Genomic DNA, 21,475 nt, shown 5'->3' with positions numbered 1-21,475 from the left:
GACAGGATCTTATCAAGTATCTCTGTATACAGGGAGCTCCCCCTAGTGGTGACTGCAGACAGGATCTTATCATGTATCTCTGTATACAGGGAGCTCCCTCTAGTGGTGGCTGCAGACAGGATCTTATCAAGTATCTCTGTATACAGGGAGCTCCCCCTAGTGGTGGCTGCAGACAGGATCTTATCATGTATCTCTGTATACAGGGAGCTCCCCCTAGTGGTGGCTGCAGAAAGGATCTTATCATGTATCTGTATACAGGGAGCTCCCCCTAGTGGTGGCTGCAGACAGGATCTTATCATATTTCTCTGTATACAGGTAACTCCCCCTAGTGGTGGCTGCAGACAGGATCTTATCATGTATCTCTGTATACAGGGAGCTCCCCCTAGTGGTGGCTGCAGACAGGATCTTATCATGTATCTCTGTATACAGGGAGCTCCCCCTAGTGGTGACTGCAGACAGGATCTTATCATGTATCTCTGTATACAGGGAGCTCCCCCTAGTGGTGACTGCAGACAGGATCTTATCATGTATCTCTGTATACAGGGAGCTCCCCCTAGTGGTGGCTGCAGACAAGATCTTATCATGTATCTCTGTATACAGGGAGCTCCCCCTAGTGGTGACTGCAGACAAGATCTTATCATGTATATCTGTATACAGGGAGCTCCCCCTAGTGATGGCTGCAGACAGGATCTTATTATGTATCTCTGTATACAGGGAGCTCCCCCTAGTGGTGACCGCAGACAGGAACTTATCATGTATCTCTGTATACAGGGAGCTCCCCCTAGTGGTGGCTGCAGACAGGATCTTATGTATTTCTGTATACAGGGAGCTCCCCCTAGTGGTGGCTGCAGACAGGATCTTATCATGTATCTCTGTATACAGGGAGCTCCCCCTAGTGGTGGCTGCAGACAGGATCTTGTCATGTATCTCTGTATACAGGGAGCTCCCCCTAGTGGTGGCTGCAGACAGGATCTTATCATGTATCTCTGTATACAGGGAGCTCCCCCTAGTGGTGGCTGCAGACAGGATCTTATCATGTATCTCTGTATACAGGGAGCTCCCCCTAGCGGTGGCTGCAGACAAGATCTTATCATGTATCTCTGTATACAGGGAGCTCCCCCTAGTGGTGACTGCAGACAAGATCTTATCATGTATATCTGTATACAGGGAGCTCCCCCTAGTGATGGCTGCAGACAGGATCTTATTATGTATCTCTGTATACAGGGAGCTCCCCCTAGTGGTGACCGCAGACAGGATGTTATCATGTATCTCTGTATACAGGGAGCTCCCCCTAGTGGTGGCTGCAGACAGGATCTTATGTATTTCTGTATACAGGGAGCTCCCCCTAGTGGTGACTGCAGACAGGATCTTATCATGTATCTCTGTATACAGGGAGCTCCCCCTAGTGGTGGCTGCAGACAGGATCTTATGTATTTCTGTATACAGGGAGCTCCCCCTAGTGGTGACTGCAGACAGGATCTTATCATGTATCTCTGTATACAGGGAGCTCCCCCTAGTGGTGGCTGCAGACAGGATCTTATCATGTATCTCTGTATACAGGGAGCTCCCCCTAGTGGTGGCTGCAGACAGGATCTTATCATGTATCTCTGTATACAGGGAGCTCCCCCTAGTGGTGGCTGCAGACAGAATCTTATGTATCTCTATATACAGGGAGCTCCCCCTAGTGGTGACTGCAGACAGGATCTTATCATGTATCTCTGTATACAGGGAGCTCCCCCTAGTGGTGACTGCAGACAGGATCTTATGTATCTCTGTATACAGGGAGCTCCCCCTAGTGGTGGCTGCAGACAGAATCTTATGTATCTCTATATACAGGGAGCTCCCCCTAGTGGTGGCTGCAGACGGGATCTTATCATGTATCTCTGTATACAGGGAGCTCCCCCTAGTGGTGGCTGCAGACGGGATCTTATCATGTATCTCTGTATACAGAGAGCTCCCCCTAGTGGTGGCTGCAGACAGGATCTTATCATGTATCTCTGTATACAGGGAGCTCCCCCTAGTGGTGGCTGCAGACAGGATCTTATCATGTATCTCTGTATACAGGAAGCTCCCCCTAGTGGTGGCTGCAGACAGGATCTTATCATGTATCTCTGTATACAGGGAGCTCCCCCTAGTGGTGGCTGCAGACAGAATCTTATGTATCTCTATATACAGGGAGCTCCCCCTAGTGGTGACTGCAGACAGGATCTTATCATGTATCTCTGTATACAGGGAGCTCCCCCTAGTGGTGGCTGCAGACAGAATCTTATGTATCTCTATATACAGGGAGCTCCCCCTAGTGGTGACTGCAGACAGGATCTTATCATGTATCTCTGTATACAGGGAGCTCCCCCTAGTGGTGGCTGCAGACAAGATCTTATCATGTATGTCTGTATAAAGGGAGCTCCCCCTAGTGGTGGCTGCAGACAGGATCTTATCATGTATCTCTGTATACAGGGAGCTCCCCCTAGTGGTGACTGCAGACAGGATCTTATCATGTATCTCTGTATACAGGGAGCTCCCCCTAGTGGTGGCAGCAGACAGGATCTTATCATGTATCTCTGTATACAGGGAGCTCCCCCTAGTGGTGGCTGCAGACAGGATCTTATCATGTATCTCTGTATACAGGGAGCTCCCCCTAGTGGTGACTGCAGACAGGATCTTATCATGTATCTCTGTATACAGGGAGCTCCCCCTAGTGGTGACTGCAGACAGGATCTTATCATGTATCTCTGTATACAGGGAGCTCCCCCTAGTGGTGACTGCAGACAGGATCTTATCATGTATCTCTGTATACAGGGAGCTCCCCCTAGTGGTGACTGCAGACAGGATGTTATCATGTATCTCTGTATACAGGGAGCTCCCCCTAGTGGTGGCTACATGCAGAATCTTTGAAGCTATTCAATACTGGGTTCCCCCCCGGCATCCCTGTGTTTTGTCCACTGTTGCTGCCCCTAGGTTATACCTTCCTGCCTTCATTACCTTTTTTTCAGCCTTTTCTTCTTTGATCCACTAAATTATACCTTTTCTGACACTATGTAGATAAATCCTAATCACTGTATTGTGAAAAGATTAGTAATTTTCTAATCTACTTTCTTCAAGATATTCAGGATCTTTGCTTGCTGTCAGCGGATTGAGACATTTTTGTTTGCCTACATAGACTGAAAAATCATACAAATCCCATTCTTCATGCTGCTGAGCGTTTGCTACAATGTGTCAGTACAGATACAACGTAATAGTGTGGAGATCATTTAACGAGAAATTGGGTGTAAGTCCTATACATATGTACGGGGTTTATAAGAATGGGGGACTCTGGAACCTGTTCTAGTGAGGGGTAATATATATTCATTGTGGGCAACCCCTTTAATGGTGCCATTAGTGTCTCCACCAGTGCAGCTGCTCTATACTGGGCCAGTGCTGCTTTCCAACCCTTATAGATGGCACTTTTCTCCCAGCTGCAGTACTGAGCATTGTCCAGCAGAGGGCGCTATGTCACTCAGAATGATCCATCACAAACATAACTGCTGCTTCTATTATTATTATTATTATTATTTATTATTATAGAGCCATTTATTCCATGGCGCTTTACATGTGATTTAAGAGCATTGACCCAAAATATAGGGAAGGGGCCCCAACATTCTCTACCCCGGGGCCCTCCTTAGTTAGGACCTTCTCTTTTGTGTTTCTGCACTTTTTATCACCACTATATATTATTTATGGAAAAGGGGTATCATAAAGACTGCTGCTAGGGGGCTCCTAGAGCCCAGGGTCCCATTCCAGGCTGGCCCCTATATATTTACTAGCAAGGACCTGGACGTGGATGTGATCTGCAGAGGTGCTGCAAAGTTATAAAACCTGGAGAAAAGTGTAAAGAATGACTCCAGGATGTGTTTTTACAGGTGGCTTGGTGAATGCCGGTGTCAGGCAGCTGCTGAAAGGGGCTTTATTTTTGTCGTTGCTATGTATGTGGCCAATCAGAGCCTCTTCTTTGAGGAGCCATAGCAGAGCTTTTTGTGAGAGTACTGTTTACCCCTGACTACAACTCCCAGTGATCGGGAACAAATGAGGTGGCTGATCCAATGGGAGTTGTAGTAGTGATCGGTGCTAGCTCCGATAAGAGCAATCTGGCAGAAGTGACTTGTATTATTCATGTGGTTGTTATTAGCAGTAATTACAGTTCAGCTCTTTCCCAGATTAAATTACAGTAAATTATTGCATTTCCTCGATGACACTTCATCATGTCGATCCTGAGTTCGTAAAACGCGTGGCGGCGACAGATTGTTCATTGTTGATCACCACCTCCCCTGGTACACGCAGAGCACAATGCGTGAGGATACAGGACCTGGGGCGTCACCTAGAATGAACCTCTCACAGTCCATAAATATACTGCAGAATCAGGTGAACTGACCTGTGGACCGAAACGCGTCAGTCACTTGACGGTATGGATGACTTTATCACCATGACTTTAGTATTGTAAAGTATTGGGGATTCTTTTATTTGGATGTCAAATTTTGGAGAACTTTACGCTCATAAGGTCAGAAATGCGGTTCAAACCTCAGATTCTTTTTGAAGAACCAAATGCAGCACAATATATTAGTAATATCCAATGAGACGCGTTTCAATCCAACTTGGTTCTTCCATTAGATCGTTTGAAAAAGATTGACGCGTTTTTGTCCGAACATGGATCTATGTCAAACTCTCTGTGCATTGGATCAAATTTTATCATCATTATAATATACTTTTCCTCACACACATTCCATCTCAGTGACGCGTTTTGAGCCTACAAGGATCTTTTTCGCCCCCCCTGAAGAAGTGTGGACGAAACGCGCGTCAGGGTGGAGGGACACGGCACCAGCCCCACACAATGTAAGTATAATTGGGATTAATCTGTCTACATCTCTATATTCAGGAATTTCTAATTTTGTAGTGGCACATGATATCTTAGCATGAGAAGCTATGGCTATTGCCAGGTCATGCATATCGGTATCAGATGTTGAACACTCCTCCATTTTTGCCAGGTCACTTTTGATTGTCTCCTACACTAGTGATTGCAGACTATTCCCAGTAACTTGTTACACCCACATCTGTGGTTCGGGTCATCACCCTCAGGTCAGGGACGAAGTGTAATGAGATTAACTCTCGTTGTTTGAGTATTTAATCAATCTGCACAGTTCGTCCTCCACTGTTTGCAGGTCAACAAACTGCATGGCCCGGTACAACGGGTAATCAACATATCAGCAAACATCGATTGTTCAATGACTCTGCGTCCCTGTCCTCCAGAGATAGCAGCACAATAACCGGTAGGAGCCGATAAAAGAGGTAAACAGCAGCCATTATTAATTCGCAAACATCAATTTCAAGAGTCAACGTTCAGACTCGTATGACAACAGTCTATGTTTCCTGACCCACGGAAGAAAAACACATAAATTCAATAGTCAACGTTCAGACAATGGACTATGTCTCTCAGGCTGCTGAAAATAGATGTCTGACATAATTGAGGGTAAATGCTGTGTCGTCACATATGATTGTAAATCTAAACTTACGTTTGAGCCCGATAAACGCGTTTCACTTACTGACGCTCATCCGCACGAGCAGCGACCCCCCCAGCTCTTCATTTAATCCTCATTATCAGTCCTGTTCTCCGCTGAGCTGCTTCCATCTCCTATAAATCTTCATCACAATCGGCTTTTTATGGATTTTTCTTCGCTTCCGTTTTGTCTTTCTGTCTTCATTTCTCTTCTCACTTAACGACGTCTTCATTACCCCATTATATCGTACACGTGCGTTTCTCTTACTCCCCCTCCTCCGTCGCCTCCATTTTTTCTTCGTCCTACGGTCTCATTTCACAAATGATACATTGTAGCAACACGAAGGTTGCGATTTATTAACACTTCATACCTTTTCTGTGCCGGACGATCTTAAAACAAAACGCGTTGGATCAACATTCTCCAAATACAATTTTTTAATTTTCATTTTTACACTTTTTTTTTCTCGTTTTCTTCCAGGAGCCATAACTTTTTGTTATTTCTACACTAACGCTGCTATTTGTGGGCCTGTTTTTTGCGAGATGTAGCTTTAAATGACACCATTCACTTTATTCTACATTATACTGGGAATTGGGAAAATTTCCCAGTACAGATTGCTGGTCTGTCACCACTCCATGCTTTACACTGCAGCGCTGCTTGTTCGTCTCTGGTGTCAGTACTTCTAGCACCATGCTTTACACTGCAGTGCTGCTTGTTCGTCTCTGGTGTCAGTACTTCTAGCGCCATGCTTTACACTGCAGTGCTGCTTGTTCGTCTCTGGTGTCAGTACTTCTAGCGCCATGCTTTACACTGCAGCGCTGCTTGTTCGTCTCTGGTGTCAGTACTTCTAGCGCCATGCTTTACACTGCAGCGCTGCTTGTTCGTCTCTGGTGTCAGTACTTCTAGCGCCATGCTTTACACTGCAGCGCTGCTTGTTCGTCTCTGGTGTCAGTACTTCTAGCGCCATGCTTTACACTGCAGCGCTGCTTGTTCGTCTCTGGTGTCAGTACTTCTAGCGCCATGCTTTACACTGCAGCGCTGCTTGTTTGTCTCTGGTGTCAGTACTTCTAGCGCCATGCTTTACACTGCAGCGCTGCTTGTTCGTCTCTGGTGTCAGTACTTCTAGTGCCATGCTTTACACTGCAGCGCTGCTTGTTCGTCTCTGGTGTCAGTACTTCTAGCACCATGCTTTACACTGCAGCGCTGCTTGTTCGTCTCTGGTGTCAGTACTTCTAGTGCCATGCTTTACACTGCAGCGCTGCTTGTTCGTCTCTGGTGTCAGTACTTCTAGTGCCATGCTTTACACTGCAGCGCTGCTTGTTCGTCTCTGGTGTCAGTACTTCTAGCGCCATGCTTTACACTGCAGCGCTGCTTGTTCATCTCTGGTGTCAGTACTTCTAGCGCCATGCTTTACACTGCAGCGCTGCTTGTTCGTCTCTGGTGTCAGTACTTCTAGCGCCATGCTTTACACTGCAGCGCTGCTTGTTCGTCTCTGGTGTCAGTACTTCTAGTGCCATGCTTTACACTGCAGCGCTGCTTGTTCGTCTCTGGTGTCAGTACTTCTAGCGCCATGCTTTACACTGCAGCGCTGCTTGTTTGTCTCTGGTGTCAGTACTTCTAGCGCCATGCTTTACACTGCAGCGCTGCTTGTTTGTCTCTGGTGTCAGTACCTCTAGCGCCATGCTTTACACTGCAGCGCTGCTTGTTTGTCTCTGGTGTCAGTACTTCTAGCTCCATGCTTTACACTGCAGCGCTGCTTGTTCGTCTCTGGTGTCAGTACTTCTAGTGCCATGCTTTACACTGCAGCGCTGCTTGTTCGTCTCTGGTGTCAGTACTTCTAGTGCCATGCTTTACACTGCAGCGCTGCTTGTTCGTCTCTGGTGTCAGTACTTCTAGCGCCATGCTTTACACTGCAGCGCTGCTTGTTCGTCTCTGGTGTCAGTACTTCTAGTGCCATGCTTTACACTGCAGCGCTGCTTGTTCGTCTCTGGTGTCAGTACTTCTAGTGCCATGCTTTACACTGCAGCGCTGCTTGTTCGTCTCTGGTGTCAGTACTTCTAGCACCATGCTTTACACTGCAGTGCTGCTTGTTCGTCTCTGGTGTCAGTACTTCTAGCGCCATGCTTTACACTGCAGCGCTGCTTGTTCGTCTCTGGTGTCAGTACTTCTAGCGCCATGCTTTACACTGCAGCGCTGCTTGTTCGTCTCTGGTGTCAGTACTTCTAGCTCCATGCTTTACACTGCAGCGCTGCTTGTTCGTCTCTGGTGTCAGTACTTCTAGCGCCATGCTTTACACTGCAGCGCTGCTTGTTTGTCTCTGGTGTCAGTACTTCTAGTGCCATGCTTTACACTGCAGCGCTGCTTGTTCGTCTCTGGTGTCAGTACTTCTAGTGCCATGCTTTACACTGCAGCGCTGCTTGTTCGTCTCTGGTGTCAGTACTTCTAGCGCCATGCTTTACACTGCAGCGCTGCTTGTTTGTCTCTGGTGTCAGTACTTCTAGTGCCATGCTTTACACTGCAGCGCTGCTTGTTCGTCTCTGGTGTCAGTACTTCTAGTGCCATGCTTTACACTGCAGCGCTGCTTGTTTGTCTCTGGTGTCAGTACTTCTAGCGCCATGCTTTACACTGCAGCGCTGCTTGTTTGTCTCTGGTGTCAGTACTTCTAGCGCCATGCTTTACACTGCAGCGCTGCTTGTTTGTCTCTGGTGTCAGTACTTCTAGCGCCATGCTTTACACTGCAGCGCTGCTTGTTCGTCTCTGGTGTCAGTACTTCTAGCGCCATGCTTTACACTGCAGCGCTGCTTGTTCGTCTCTGGTGTCAGTACTTCTAGCGCCATGCTTTACACTGCAGCGCTGCTTGTTCGTCTCTGGTGTCAGTACTTCTAGCGCCATGCTTTACACTGCAGCGCTGCTTGTTCGTCTCTGGTGTCAGTACTTCTAGTGCCATGCTTTACACTGCAGCGCTGCTTGTTTGTCTCTGGTGTCAGTACTTCTAGCGCCATGCTTTACACTGCAGCACTGCTTGTTCATCTCTGGTATCAGTACTTCTAGCGCCATGCTTTACACTGCAGCGCTGCTTGTTCGTCTCTGGTGTCAGTACTTCTAGTGCCATGCTTTACACTGCAGCGCTGCTTGTTCGTCTCTGGTGTCAGTACTTCTAGTGCCATGCTTTACACTGCAGCGCTGCTTGTTCGTCTCTGGTGTCAGTACTTCTAGCGCCATGCTTTACACTGCAGCGCTGCTTGTTCGTCTCTGGTGTCAGTACTTCTAGCGCCATGCTTTACACTGCAGCGCTGCTTGTTCGTCTCTGGTGTCAGTACTTCTAGCGCCATGCTTTACACTGCAGCGCTGCTTGTTTGTCTCTGGTGTCAGTACTTCTAGCGCCATGCTTTACACTGCAGCGCTGCTTGTTCATCTCTGGTGTCAGTACTTCTAGTGCCATGCTTTACACTGCAGCGCTGCTTGTTCGTCTCTGGTGTCAGTACTTCTAGTGCCATGCTTTACACTGCAGCGCTGCTTGTTCGTCTCTGGTGTCAGTACTTCTAGCGCCATGCTTTACACTGCAGCGCTGCTTGTTCGTCTCTGGTGTCAGTACTTCTAGCGCCATGCTTTACACTGCAGCGCTGCTTGTTCCTCTCTGGTATCAGTACTTCTCGCACCATGCTTTACACTGCAGCGCTGCTTGTTCGTCTCTGGTATCAGTACTTCTAGTGCCATGCTTTACACTGCAGCGCTGCTTGTTCGTCTCTGGTGTCAGTACTTCTAGCACCATGCTTTACACTGCAGTGCTGCTTGTTCGTCTCTGGTGTCAGTACTTCTAGCGCCATGCTTTACACTGCAGCGCTGCTTGTTTGTCTCTGGTGTCAGTACTTCTAGCGCCATGCTTTACACTGCAGCGCTGCTTGTTTGTCTCTGGTGTCAGTACTTCTAGCGCCATGCTTTACACTGCAGCGCTGCTTGTTCGTCTCTGGTGTCAGTACTTCTAGCGCCATGCTTTACACTGCAGCGCTGCTTGTTCGTCTCTGGTGTCAGTACTTCTAGCGCCATGCTTTACACTGCAGCGCTGCTTGTTCGTCTCTGGTGTCAGTACTTCTAGCGCCATGCTTTACACTGCAGCGCTGCTTGTTTGTCTCTGGTGTCAGTACTTCTAGTGCCATGCTTTACACTGCAGCGCTGCTTGTTCGTCTCTGGTGTCAGTACTTCTAGTGCCATGCTTTACACTGCAGCGCTGCTTGTTCGTCTCTGGTGTCAGTATTTCTAGTGCCATGCTTTACACTGCAGCGCTGCTTGTTCGTCTCTGGTGTCAGTACTTCTAGCGCCATGCTTTACACTGCAGCGCTGCTTGTTCGTCTCTGGTGTCAGTACTTCTAGCACCATGCTTTACACTGCAGCGCTGCTTGTTTGTCTCTGGTGTCAGTACTTCTAGCGCCATGCTTTACACTGCAGCGCTGCTTGTTCGTCTCTGGTGTCAGTACTTCTAGCGCCATGCTTTACACTGCAGCGCTGCTTGTTTGTCTCTGGTGTCAGTACTTCTAGCGCCATGCTTTACACTGCAGCGCTGCTTGTTCATCTCTGGTGTCAGTACTTCTAGCGCCATGCTTTACACTGCAGTGCTGCTTGTTCGTCTCTGGTGTCAGTACTTCTAGCGCCATGCTTTACACTGCAGCGCTGCTTGTTCGTCTCTGGTGTCAGTACTTCTAGCGCCATGCTTTACACTGCAGCGCTGCTTGTTCGTCTCTGGTGTCAGTACTTCTAGCATTTGGTTCAGGAATATGGGCGAATCAGAAAGGAGCGGCGTCTATTTCTAGTGAGTCATTTTGATGCCAAGTCTCTCTTTTAAGAAGAATTATCTGTAAGGAACTTTCCAGGAAAAAATGATCCGGAAAAAATTATGGAAAATCAAAGAGACAAGAAAACAATATTAAGCCCCCGGGCGAAGCGCGATCTATGGAGATGAGGACGACTATTATTAGGTTTATGGGGGATGGTAAATGTAGGATCTGCTGCGGTGCAGCGAGAGCGACGGTAATTAGTCGGAAGACGCAACGATCTGCGCCTGATGCTCCTTCTCAGAGATGAGCTGCGGCCATGGATCTAAAGGGACGGTCCGGATAGACTTAAAAACTCTATTGTTACTTTTTCCTGCTCTTAGAAAAGCTGAATGACTCACAAATATAGGATTTACCATTCAGGGGTGTAGGAAAGCTGGGTGATTTTTAATATAGCCACCATTTAGGTTCCCATAAAGGTTTTCATACAACTTTCCCAGACTTCAGAATGGCAAACCTGTCTTATTTTAGCGTACTCTGAGCCCTATCCCTGACACCAGTCAGATTTACCATTCAGAATGCTAGGAAAGTTGTATGATTCTTAATATAACAACTGCTAAATGTCGCATCCATTCAGGTTATTACACAGCTTTCTCAAGCTCCTGAATATACAGAGATCTGAGCCCAAGTCCTGTAATTAGACAGATTTACCACTCTGAGGATTAGGAAAGTTGGGTGATTTTTAATTTATCCACTATTGAATGTCCCATAGAGGTTATTACATTGCTTTTCCAGACTCCTGAATGGTAAACCGGTCTTGTTATACAGTATCATGGGCTTTATTCATGTTACTTGACAGAATTACCATTCGCGGTTTCAGGAAAGTTGGATTATTATCAATATGCCCACTCTGATAAGCTTTGGCAGAAAGGCAAGGCTGGCATGTAAGTGTCACCCAGCTCCTGATAACCAGCAGATTTTCTATTCTGGGAGCTAGGAAAGTTGAGTTGGCCTTTTATAATTATTTGATTTCTCAGCTTTCCCTGACCCCTGAACGGCAAAGCTTCCTTGTAATTCAGTAACATGAGCCCCCTTCCTATTACTAGACATTACTGACATTCTGGGATCCAGGAAAGTTGAGTGATTTAGGTTCCCCGGTGAGGTTATCACACAGTATTCACGTATTCCTGCCTTTCTATGCATACACCCAGCGTATGTTACTAGGCAAATGTACTATTCAGGGGGCTAAGAAAGCTGGGTGATTTTTAATGTCTCATAGCTCTCCAATACTACTGAATGTCAAAACTGCCTCGCTATACAGCGATGTAAACCAGTTACTGGTACTGGATGGATTTACCTTTCTGGGGGTTTGGAAAGTTGAGTTATTCTTTCCTATAGTGGTCATTATGCAGCTTTCCCAGACCCCAGAATGGCAACTCTGCTTTATGATATATTGATATGACCCAATTCCTGATAGTACCATTCTGGGAGATTGGAAAGTTGGATTATTCTTAATATAACAAACATGTAATTTCTCCTAGGGTTGTCACTCAGCTTTCCCCAAAAGCACAGGAGTCACAGAGGGTAAGTTTACTATTACTGGCCCTTTAAACAATGGCAACTGTAGCAAACAGACTCCCAAACAATGCGATAGATCAATATCAAGTCTTTCCACATCCTCAAATGTTTATGGTTACGGTCTCTTTAAGAGTGTTACTGTCCCTTTAAGAACGTTGGTATATCAATAACACTCCCAGCATGTATTGCAGTAGTACTTACACTTCCCTGAGTATGATCCTCATCATCCTTGGCACCGGTTGCCCTAGTGAATCCACCGACGATGATCAGAGGTGTCAGGACCTGGGGGATAATATCAGATTGCGTGTGAAACGCGTGTGGTATGGCGGCCGGTGATGGTTTGATGCGATGTGATTGGACAGCGACTGCATCACCTGCAATATGTTACTTATTAGGATGTTTACATGGACGAGAGGTTGTCTAAAAGCGCAGAGGGCCCCAACGCGCGTCGCCGCTCTCATTCTCTGCAGTCAAATAAAGGACGTTCTCTAAATGTCAGAAGCAGAAGAAAAATATTATAGTAATAATAATAATAAAAATAATCTTTATTGTGAGGGATTAAAGGGACACTCCAGCCAAAAAAGAGAACTTTTAAGAAATGGCGCACTATGGCAGCAGTATTACATGGGCACCACGTGGTGCTATAATGCCTCAGGGTTTCTATAGGCTCCCGGGAATCGCTGTTCACTTCTGCAACTTTCGAATAGACTTTGTGTTTCAGGTTCTTTCCATTTTCAAGATCTCTGCTTGCTGTCAGCGAACCAGATCACTTCTGTGTAAAGTCAGAGGAGGAATACTTCTCACAGCTGAAGGTTTGTTACATTTGCATCCGACCCTCATAATCCTTCCTGGAATCCAGACTGATGCACGTTACCTGCACTGATACATTGTAACAAGCTATCAGCACAGCAGAGCGATTAGTGCAGCTGATGTGATATCTCTCACAGAGGAATAAGCTAGACTGGATACAACTGTAACAAACCCTCAGCTGCGAGAAGGGTCAGGACTGGACATGTTTTCAGCTTCTGATCAGAATCAGTATGGTTCCCGAGATATTAAATAAAAACAAAATATATAAGAAAATGGCAAAACCGCCACCAGGAGCTTCTGATTGTGTCGTTATTAAGATGGTTTTGCGTATAACTCTATAGGAATCATTCTCACATGGGCACAATATGGCGCTATTATATATATGGCACTATAAGGCACGGTTATAAACTGTATCAGTGCAGGTATGTGTCTTTTCATATAGTGTATGTAATTTTCTGCTCTGGTTTCACCTGTATATATACTTTCCATATAGGGGTCCAAATTCAAGGAAGATACTTGTGATTAGTCAAGATTGTGAATTTAGGAGTACCTTTGTACTTTGTTTGCTTTGTAATTATTTTTTATAGATCTATCAGCGTCATTCAGTGCCCAAATAATGGCACCATACACTGCATAATAATTCTGCCATATAGTGCTCAAATAGCGTTGCTATTCCGCACCCATATAATTAAGTCCATGTACGGTGTCATGCGGTGTCCAAATGTCATTGAAACTAATCTGAATAATTCCACCGTACATTGCACATATAACATATTTTAAGACAATTAATACCACCATATAGAATATATAAATAATTATGCAACATACTGCCCAGCTAGGGGTTACATATAATACCTAAGCCCCTAACATACTGTGTTCTAGAATTTTATTCCTTTTTACCACGTAGAGAATAGTAGGACGATCATGAAAGACAATACAAAGCAGTAGTGACCAGTGTAGATGTGAATCCAGCTCTGCAATAACATACGTGTTATTACAAAGCTCAGCGCGACCTTCTGTGTCTCTGCCTGTTTCTTCACCCTGATCCTCACTCCCCTCTCCCCATAGCTGGCAGTCTGTCTTGTCTGACTGGATGATGGTTCATAAGTGGAGAAAGACGTAAAATCCTCTGATAACTTATGTTACAAAGTTTATATTCTGTTGGCTTCACTATTGATTTATGCAGAGTACCATTGTCATATAAATCCAACGCCATCCAGTGCTGATAACGAGCCGCGCAGATAGAGAACGTCACTAATGACACTATGTAACAAGCCATCAACTAATTACAGACACAAACACATTGATTTGAAAAGGAGGCGGATGTGCAGTACCGGCCACGGCCACTATCAGAAGACGGAACAGCTCCGCAATCGGGCAGAACCAGCTGCTGCCGCCGCCGACATCGAAAATAGCTGATCAGCGGGGAGGGGGGGGGGGGGGGTGTCGGACCCCGACCAATCAGACATTGATGACCTATCCTTAATATAAAGTAGTGGTCAACCTCTTTAATTGTAACACCACTTTTGTCATTTATTTAGCATCTTGTTCTATTTGTAAGATACAATGTATCGGCCGCACACCTGGACCATAAAAATACACGTCAGACGCCAAGTTTCCGATACAGGTCGTTCAGCACGAGAAAATTCCCATCATTTTATTTCCATTCACAAAGCGGATCCCAGAGGATTCACTCTGCAAGGGACAGAACGAGTTAATCCTCCAACCCCCGAGGTGGTGATCACCCGCAATCTGTTTGACAGGGAAGTCTTCTGGATCTTTAAGACGGATCTAATCAGTAAATGGGATTTATTACACTGTTACATTTATTTATCGTCTTTCTTTGTAGGTTTTCTTTTGAGGAGTAAAATATTTCTCAGCAGTTTAATTGTCTTCTATATTAATTACTGTATAAATCATCTCTGTGCTCTGATGTAATGTTTGATACAATTAGGTAAATAGTAGCGAGATTGTATCATTCCGCTCATTCCATTGTTCTCGCTATGGAAAGGGTTAACACTCACCTGATCTTAATATTTCTTCATCTGTAGGCAGATTATAATTGGATTTACAACTGTATAAATGTGGTGTCCTGGGGGACTCTGTGCTACAACCGAGAACACAAAGATGGGATGGAAACGCGTCAGTAAGTATTCTGCCCTGTACCCACATGTTCGGGTTTAATGGAAGTTGAGAAATAAAGTGTTTCTTACTTTTATCCACATGTGAGTGTCCAACAGTTATCGAGTCCCAGCACCTGAACTCCTGGTGATCTGCGACCTTCCCTTCTAGGGGCAGTATTATAGTAGTTATATTCTTGTACATAGGGGCAATATTATAGTAGTTATATTCTTGTACATAGGAGCAGTATTATAGTAGTTATATTCTTGTACATAGGAGCAGTATTATAGTAGTTATATTCTTGTACATAGGAGCAGTATTGTAGTAGTTATATTCTTGTACATAGGGGCAGTATTATAGTAGTTATATTCTTGTACATAGGAGCAGTATTATAGTAGTTATATTCTTGTACATAGGGGCAGTATTATAGTAGTTATATTCTTGTACATAGGGGCGGTATTATAGTAGTTATATTCTTGTACATAGGAGCAGTATTATAGTAGTTATATTCTTGTACATAGGAGCAGTATTATAGTAGTTATATTCTTGTACATAGGAGCAGTATTATAGTAGTTATATTCTTGTACATAGGAGCAGTATTATAGTAGTTATATTCTTGTACATAGGAGCAGTATTATAGTAGTTATATTCTTGTACATAGGAGCAGTATTATAGTAGTTATATTCTTGTACATAGGGGCAGTATTATAGTAGTTATATTCTTGTACATAGGGGCGGTATTATAGTAGTTATATTCTTGTACATAGGAGCAGTATTATAGTAGTTATATTCTTGTACATAGGGGCAGTATTATAGTAGTTATATTCTTGTACATAGGAGCAGTATTATAGTAGTTATATTCTTGTACATAGGGGCAGTATTATAGTAGTTATATTCTTGTACATAGGGGCGGTATTATAGTAGTTATATTCTTGTACATAGGAGCAGTATTATAGTAGTTATATTCTTGTACATAGGAGCAGTATTATAGTAGTTATATTCTTGTACATAGGAGCAGTATTATAGTAGTTATATTCTTGTACATAGGAGCAGTATTATAGTAGTTATATTCTTGTACATAGGGGCGGTATTATAGTAGTTATATTCTTGTACATAGGGGCAGTATTATAGTAGTTATATTCTTGTACATAGGAGCAGTATTATAGTAGTTATATTATTGTACATAGGAGCAGTATTATAGTAGTTATATTCTTGTACATAGGAGCAGTATTATAGTAGTTATATTCTTGTACATAGGGGCAGTATTATAGTAGTTATATTCTTGTACATAGGGGCGGTATTATAGTAGTTATATTCTTGTACATAGGAGCAGTATTATAGTAGTTATATTCTTGTACATAGGGGCAGTATTATAGTAGTTATATTCTTGTACATAGGGGCAGTATTATAGTAGTTATATTCTTGTACATAGGAGCAGTATTATAGTAGTTATATTCTTGTACATAGGAGCAGTATTATAGTAGTTATATTCTTGTACATAGGAGCAGTATTATAGTAGTTATATTCTTGTACATAGGGGCGGTATTATAGTAGTTATATTCTTGTACATAGGAGCAGTATTATAGTAGTTATATTCTTGTACATAGGAGCAGTATTATAGTAGTTATATTCTTGTACATAGGAGCAGTATTATAGTAGTTATATTCTTGTACATGGAAGCAGTATTATAGTAGTTATATTCTTGTACATAGGAGCAGTATTATAGTAGTTATATTCTTGTACATAGGGGCAGTATTATAGTAGTTATATTCTTGTACATAGGGGCAGTATTATAGTAGTTATATTCTTGTACATAGGAGCAGTATTATAGTAGTTATATTCTTGTACATAGGAGCAGTATTATAGTAGTTATATTCTTGTACATAGGGGGCAGTATTATAGTAGTTATATTCTTGTACATAGGGGCGGTATTATAGTAGTTATATTCTTGTACATAGGAGCAGTATTATAGTAGTTATATTCTTGTACATAAGGGCAGTATTATAGTAGTTATATTCTTGTACATAGGAGCAGTATTATAGTAGTTATATTCTTGTACATAGGAGCAGTATTATAGTAGTTATATTCTTGTACATAGGAGCAGTATTATAGTAGTTATATTCTTGTACATAGGAGCAGTATTATAGTAGTTATATTCTTGTACATAGGGGCGGTATTATAGTAGTTATATTCTTGTACATAGGAGCAGTATTATAGTAGTTATATTCTTGTACATAGGGGCAGTATTATAGTAGTTATATTCCTGTACATAGGAGCAGTATTATAGTAGTTATATTCTTGTACATAGGGGCAGTATTATAGTAGTTATATTCTTGTACATAGGGGCAGTATTATAGTAGTTATATTCTTGTACATAGGAGCAGTATTATAGTAGTTATATTCTTGTACATAGGGGCAGTATTATAGTAGTTATATTCTTGTACATAGGGGCAGTATTATAGTAGTTATATTCTTGTACATAGGGGCAGTATTATAGTAGTTATATTCTTGTACATAGGGGCAGTATTATAGTAGTTATATTCTTGTACATAGGAGCAGTATTATAGTAGTTATATTCTTGTACATAGGGGCAGTATTATAGTAGTTATATTCTTGTACATAGGGGCAGTATTATAGTAGTTATATTCTTGTACATAGGGGCAGTATTATAGTAGTTATATTCTTGTACATAGGAGCAGTATTATAGTAGTTATATTCTTGTACATAGGGGCAGTATTATAGTAGTTATATTCTTGTACATAGGGGGCAGTATTATAGTAGTTATATTCTTGTACATAGGGGCAGTATTATAGTAGTTATATTCTTGTACATAGGAGCAGTATTATAGTAGATATGTTCTTGTACATAGGAGCAGTATTATAGTAGTTATATTCTTGTACATAGGAGCAGTATTATAGTAGTTATATTCTTGTACATAGGAGCAGTATTATAGTAGTTATATTCTTGTACATAGGAGCAGTATTATAGTAGTTATATTCTTGTACATAGGAGCAGTATTATAGTAGTTATATTCTTGTACATAGGGGCAGTATTATAGTAGTTATATTCTTGTACATAGGGGCGGTATTATAGTAGTTATATTCTTGTACATAGGAGCAGTATTATAGTAGTTATATTCTTGTACATAGGGGCAGTATTATAGTAGTTATATTCTTGTACATAGGAGCGGTATTATAGTAGTTATATTCTTGTACATAGGGGCAGTATTATAGTAGTTATATTCTTGTACATAGGGGCGGTATTATAGTAGTTATATTCTTGTACATAGGAGCAGTATTATAGTAGTTATATTCTTGTACATAGGGGCAGTATTATAGTAGTTATATTCTTGTACATAGGGGCAGTATTATAGTAGTTATATTCTTGTACATAGGAGCAGTATTATAGTAGTTATATTCTTGTACATAGGAGCAGTATTATAGTAGTTATATTCTTGTACATAGGAGCAGTATTATAGTAGTTATATTCTTGTACATAGGGGCGGTATTATAGTAGTTATATTCTTGTACATAGGAGCAGTATTATAGTAGTTATATTCTTGTACATAGGAGCAGTATTATAGTAGTTATATTCTTGTACATAGGAGCAGTATTATAGTAGTTATATTCTTGTACATGGAAGCAGTATTATAGTAGTTATATTCTTGTACATAGGAGCAGTATTATAGTAGTTATATTCTTGTACATAGGGGCAGTATTATAGTAGTTATATTCTTGTACATAGGGGCAGTATTATAGTAGTTATATTCTTGTACATAGGAGCAGTATTATAGTAGTTATATTCTTGTACATAGGAGCAGTATTATAGTAGTTATATTCTTGTACATAGGGGGCAGTATTATAGTAGTTATATTCTTGTACATAGGGGCGGTATTATAGTAGTTATATTCTTGTACATAGGAGCAGTATTATAGTAGTTATATTCTTGTACATAAGGGCAGTATTATAGTAGTTATATTCTTGTACATAGGAGCAGTATTATAGTAGTTATATTCTTGTACATAGGAGCAGTATTATAGTAGTTATATTCTTGTACATAGGAGCAGTATTATAGTAGTTATATTCTTGTACATAGGAGCAGTATTATAGTAGTTATATTCTTGTACATAGGGGCGGTATTATAGTAGTTATATTCTTGTACATAGGAGCAGTATTATAGTAGTTATATTCTTGTACATAGGGGCAGTATTATAGTAGTTATATTCCTGTACATAGGAGCAGTATTATAGTAGTTATATTCTTGTACATAGGGGCAGTATTATAGTAGTTATATTCTTGTACATAGGGGCAGTATTATAGTAGTTATATTCTTGTACATAGGAGCAGTATTATAGTAGTTATATTCTTGTACATAGGGGCAGTATTATAGTAGTTATATTCTTGTACATAGGGGCAGTATTATAGTAGTTATATTCTTGTACATAGGGGCAGTATTATAGTAGTTATATTCTTGTACATAGGGGCAGTATTATAGTAGTTATATTCTTGTACATAGGAGCAGTATTATAGTAGTTATATTCTTGTACATAGGGGCAGTATTATAGTAGTTATATTCTTGTACATAGGGGCAGTATTATAGTAGTTATATTCTTGTACATAGGGGCAGTATTATAGTAGTTATATTCTTGTACATAGGAGCAGTATTATAGTAGTTATATTCTTGTACATAGGGGCAGTATTATAGTAGTTATATTCTTGTACATAGGGGGCAGTATTATAGTAGTTATATTCTTGTACATAGGGGCAGTATTATAGTAGTTATATTCTTGTACATAGGAGCAGTATTATAGTAGATATGTTCTTGTACATAGGAGCAGTATTATAGTAGTTATATTCTTGTACATAGGAGCAGTATTATAGTAGTTATATTCTTGTACATAGGAGCAGTATTATAGTAGTTATATTCTTGTACATAGGAGCAGTATTATAGTAGTTATATTCTTGTACATAGGAGCAGTATTATAGTAGTTATATTCTTGTACATAGGGGCAGTATTATAGTAGTTATATTCTTGTACATAGGGGCGGTATTATAGTAGTTATATTCTTGTACATAGGGGGCAGTATTATAGTAGTTATATTCTTGTACATAGGGGCAGTATTATAGTAGTTATATTCTTGTACATAGGAGCGGTATTTGTTGTGAATTTGGATTCTGGGCTCCCCCGGTGGCCGCTTGTGGAATTGGACTTGTCATCCTCTTTCCTGTTTCACCTGATTCCATCAGTAGTGGGTGTCGCTATTTAAGCTCATTTCTCTGGTGGTTTCTTGCCGGTCAACAATGTTATTTGATGCCTCTCAGTGCTTGTTCCTGCTTCTAGACTACTACTAGATAAGTTGGACTTTTGTCCATGTTTTGTTTTGCCTATTTGTTCCAGTTCACAGCTGAAGTTTTGTTACTGTGTCTGGAAAGCTCTCGTTGATCAGGGATTGCTACTCTGGCGTTATGAGTTAATGCCAGAGTTTAAGGTAATCTCTGGATGGTGTTTTGTTAGTGTTTTTCTGCTGACCATGAAAGTATACTATCTGTCTTCTGCTATCTAGTAAGCGGACCTCAAATTTGCTAAGACTATTTTCCTGCTGCGTTTGTTGTTTCATCTGAACTCACCGTCATTATATGTGGGGGGCTACTGTCTTCTTTGGAATATTTCTCTAGAGGTGAGCCAGGTCTTATATTTCCCTCTGCTAGCTATTTAGGTCTTAGGCCAGAGCTGGGCATCTAGCGATAAATAGGAAATGCTACCTGGCTATTTCTAGTTGCGCGGCAGGCTTAGTTCATGGTCAGTATAGTTCCATCTTCCGAGAGCTTGTCCCTCTATAGGCTTGCTATGATCTCTGCCTGCAGAGATCATGACAGTTTGACCGGCCAGTAAAGTGTTAAAGACCCAGGTTGAGAAAGGAGAGTTATAAGAAGTCTGCTGAAATTTTTTTTTTTTTTTTTTTTTTTTTTTTTCTCCTCCAGTCTGCCTTGCTGCAGTCTTTTCTCTCTCTTTCCCCTAATCTCTGTATGCTCTGTGTGCACCTGACAATAATGGATCTCCAGAGTGTAACTGCGGGTTTGAATAATCTCATCACGAAAGTACAAAATTTACAAGATTTTGTGGTACATGCTCCGGTATCTGAGCCGAGAATTCCTTTGCCGGAGTTCTTCACAGGGAATAGAGCTAGCTTCCAGAATTTCCGAAATAATTGTAAGCTTTATTTGTCCCTGAAGTCTCGTTCAGCTGGAGACCCTGCTCAGCAGGTTAGGATTGTGATTTCCTTGCTCAGGGGTGACCCTCAAGATTGGGCCTTCTCATTGCCAGCAGGGGATCCTGCGTTACGCGATGTGGATGCGTTTTTTCTGGCCTTGGGCTTGCTTTATGAGGAACCTCATTTGGAACTTCAGGCAGAAAAAACTTTGATGGCACTATCTCAGGGGCAAGACGAAGCTGAAGTTTTCTGCCAAAAATTCCGTAAATGGTCTGTGCTTACTCAGTGGAATGAGTGCGCCTTGGCGGCAACTTTCAGAGAAGGTCTCTCTGATGCCGTTAAGGATGTTATGGTGGGGTTCCCTTTGCCTGCAGGTCTGAATGAGTCCATGACAATGGCTATTCAGATTGATAGGCGTCTGCGGGAGCGCAAACCGGTGCACCATCTGGCGGTGTCTATGGA

Source organism: Ranitomeya variabilis, chromosome 7, assembly GCF_051348905.1.
Source record: "Ranitomeya variabilis isolate aRanVar5 chromosome 7, aRanVar5.hap1, whole genome shotgun sequence".
Lineage (NCBI taxonomy): Eukaryota > Metazoa > Chordata > Amphibia > Anura > Dendrobatidae > Ranitomeya > Ranitomeya variabilis.
Note: the sequence above shows the minus strand (reverse complement) of the source record.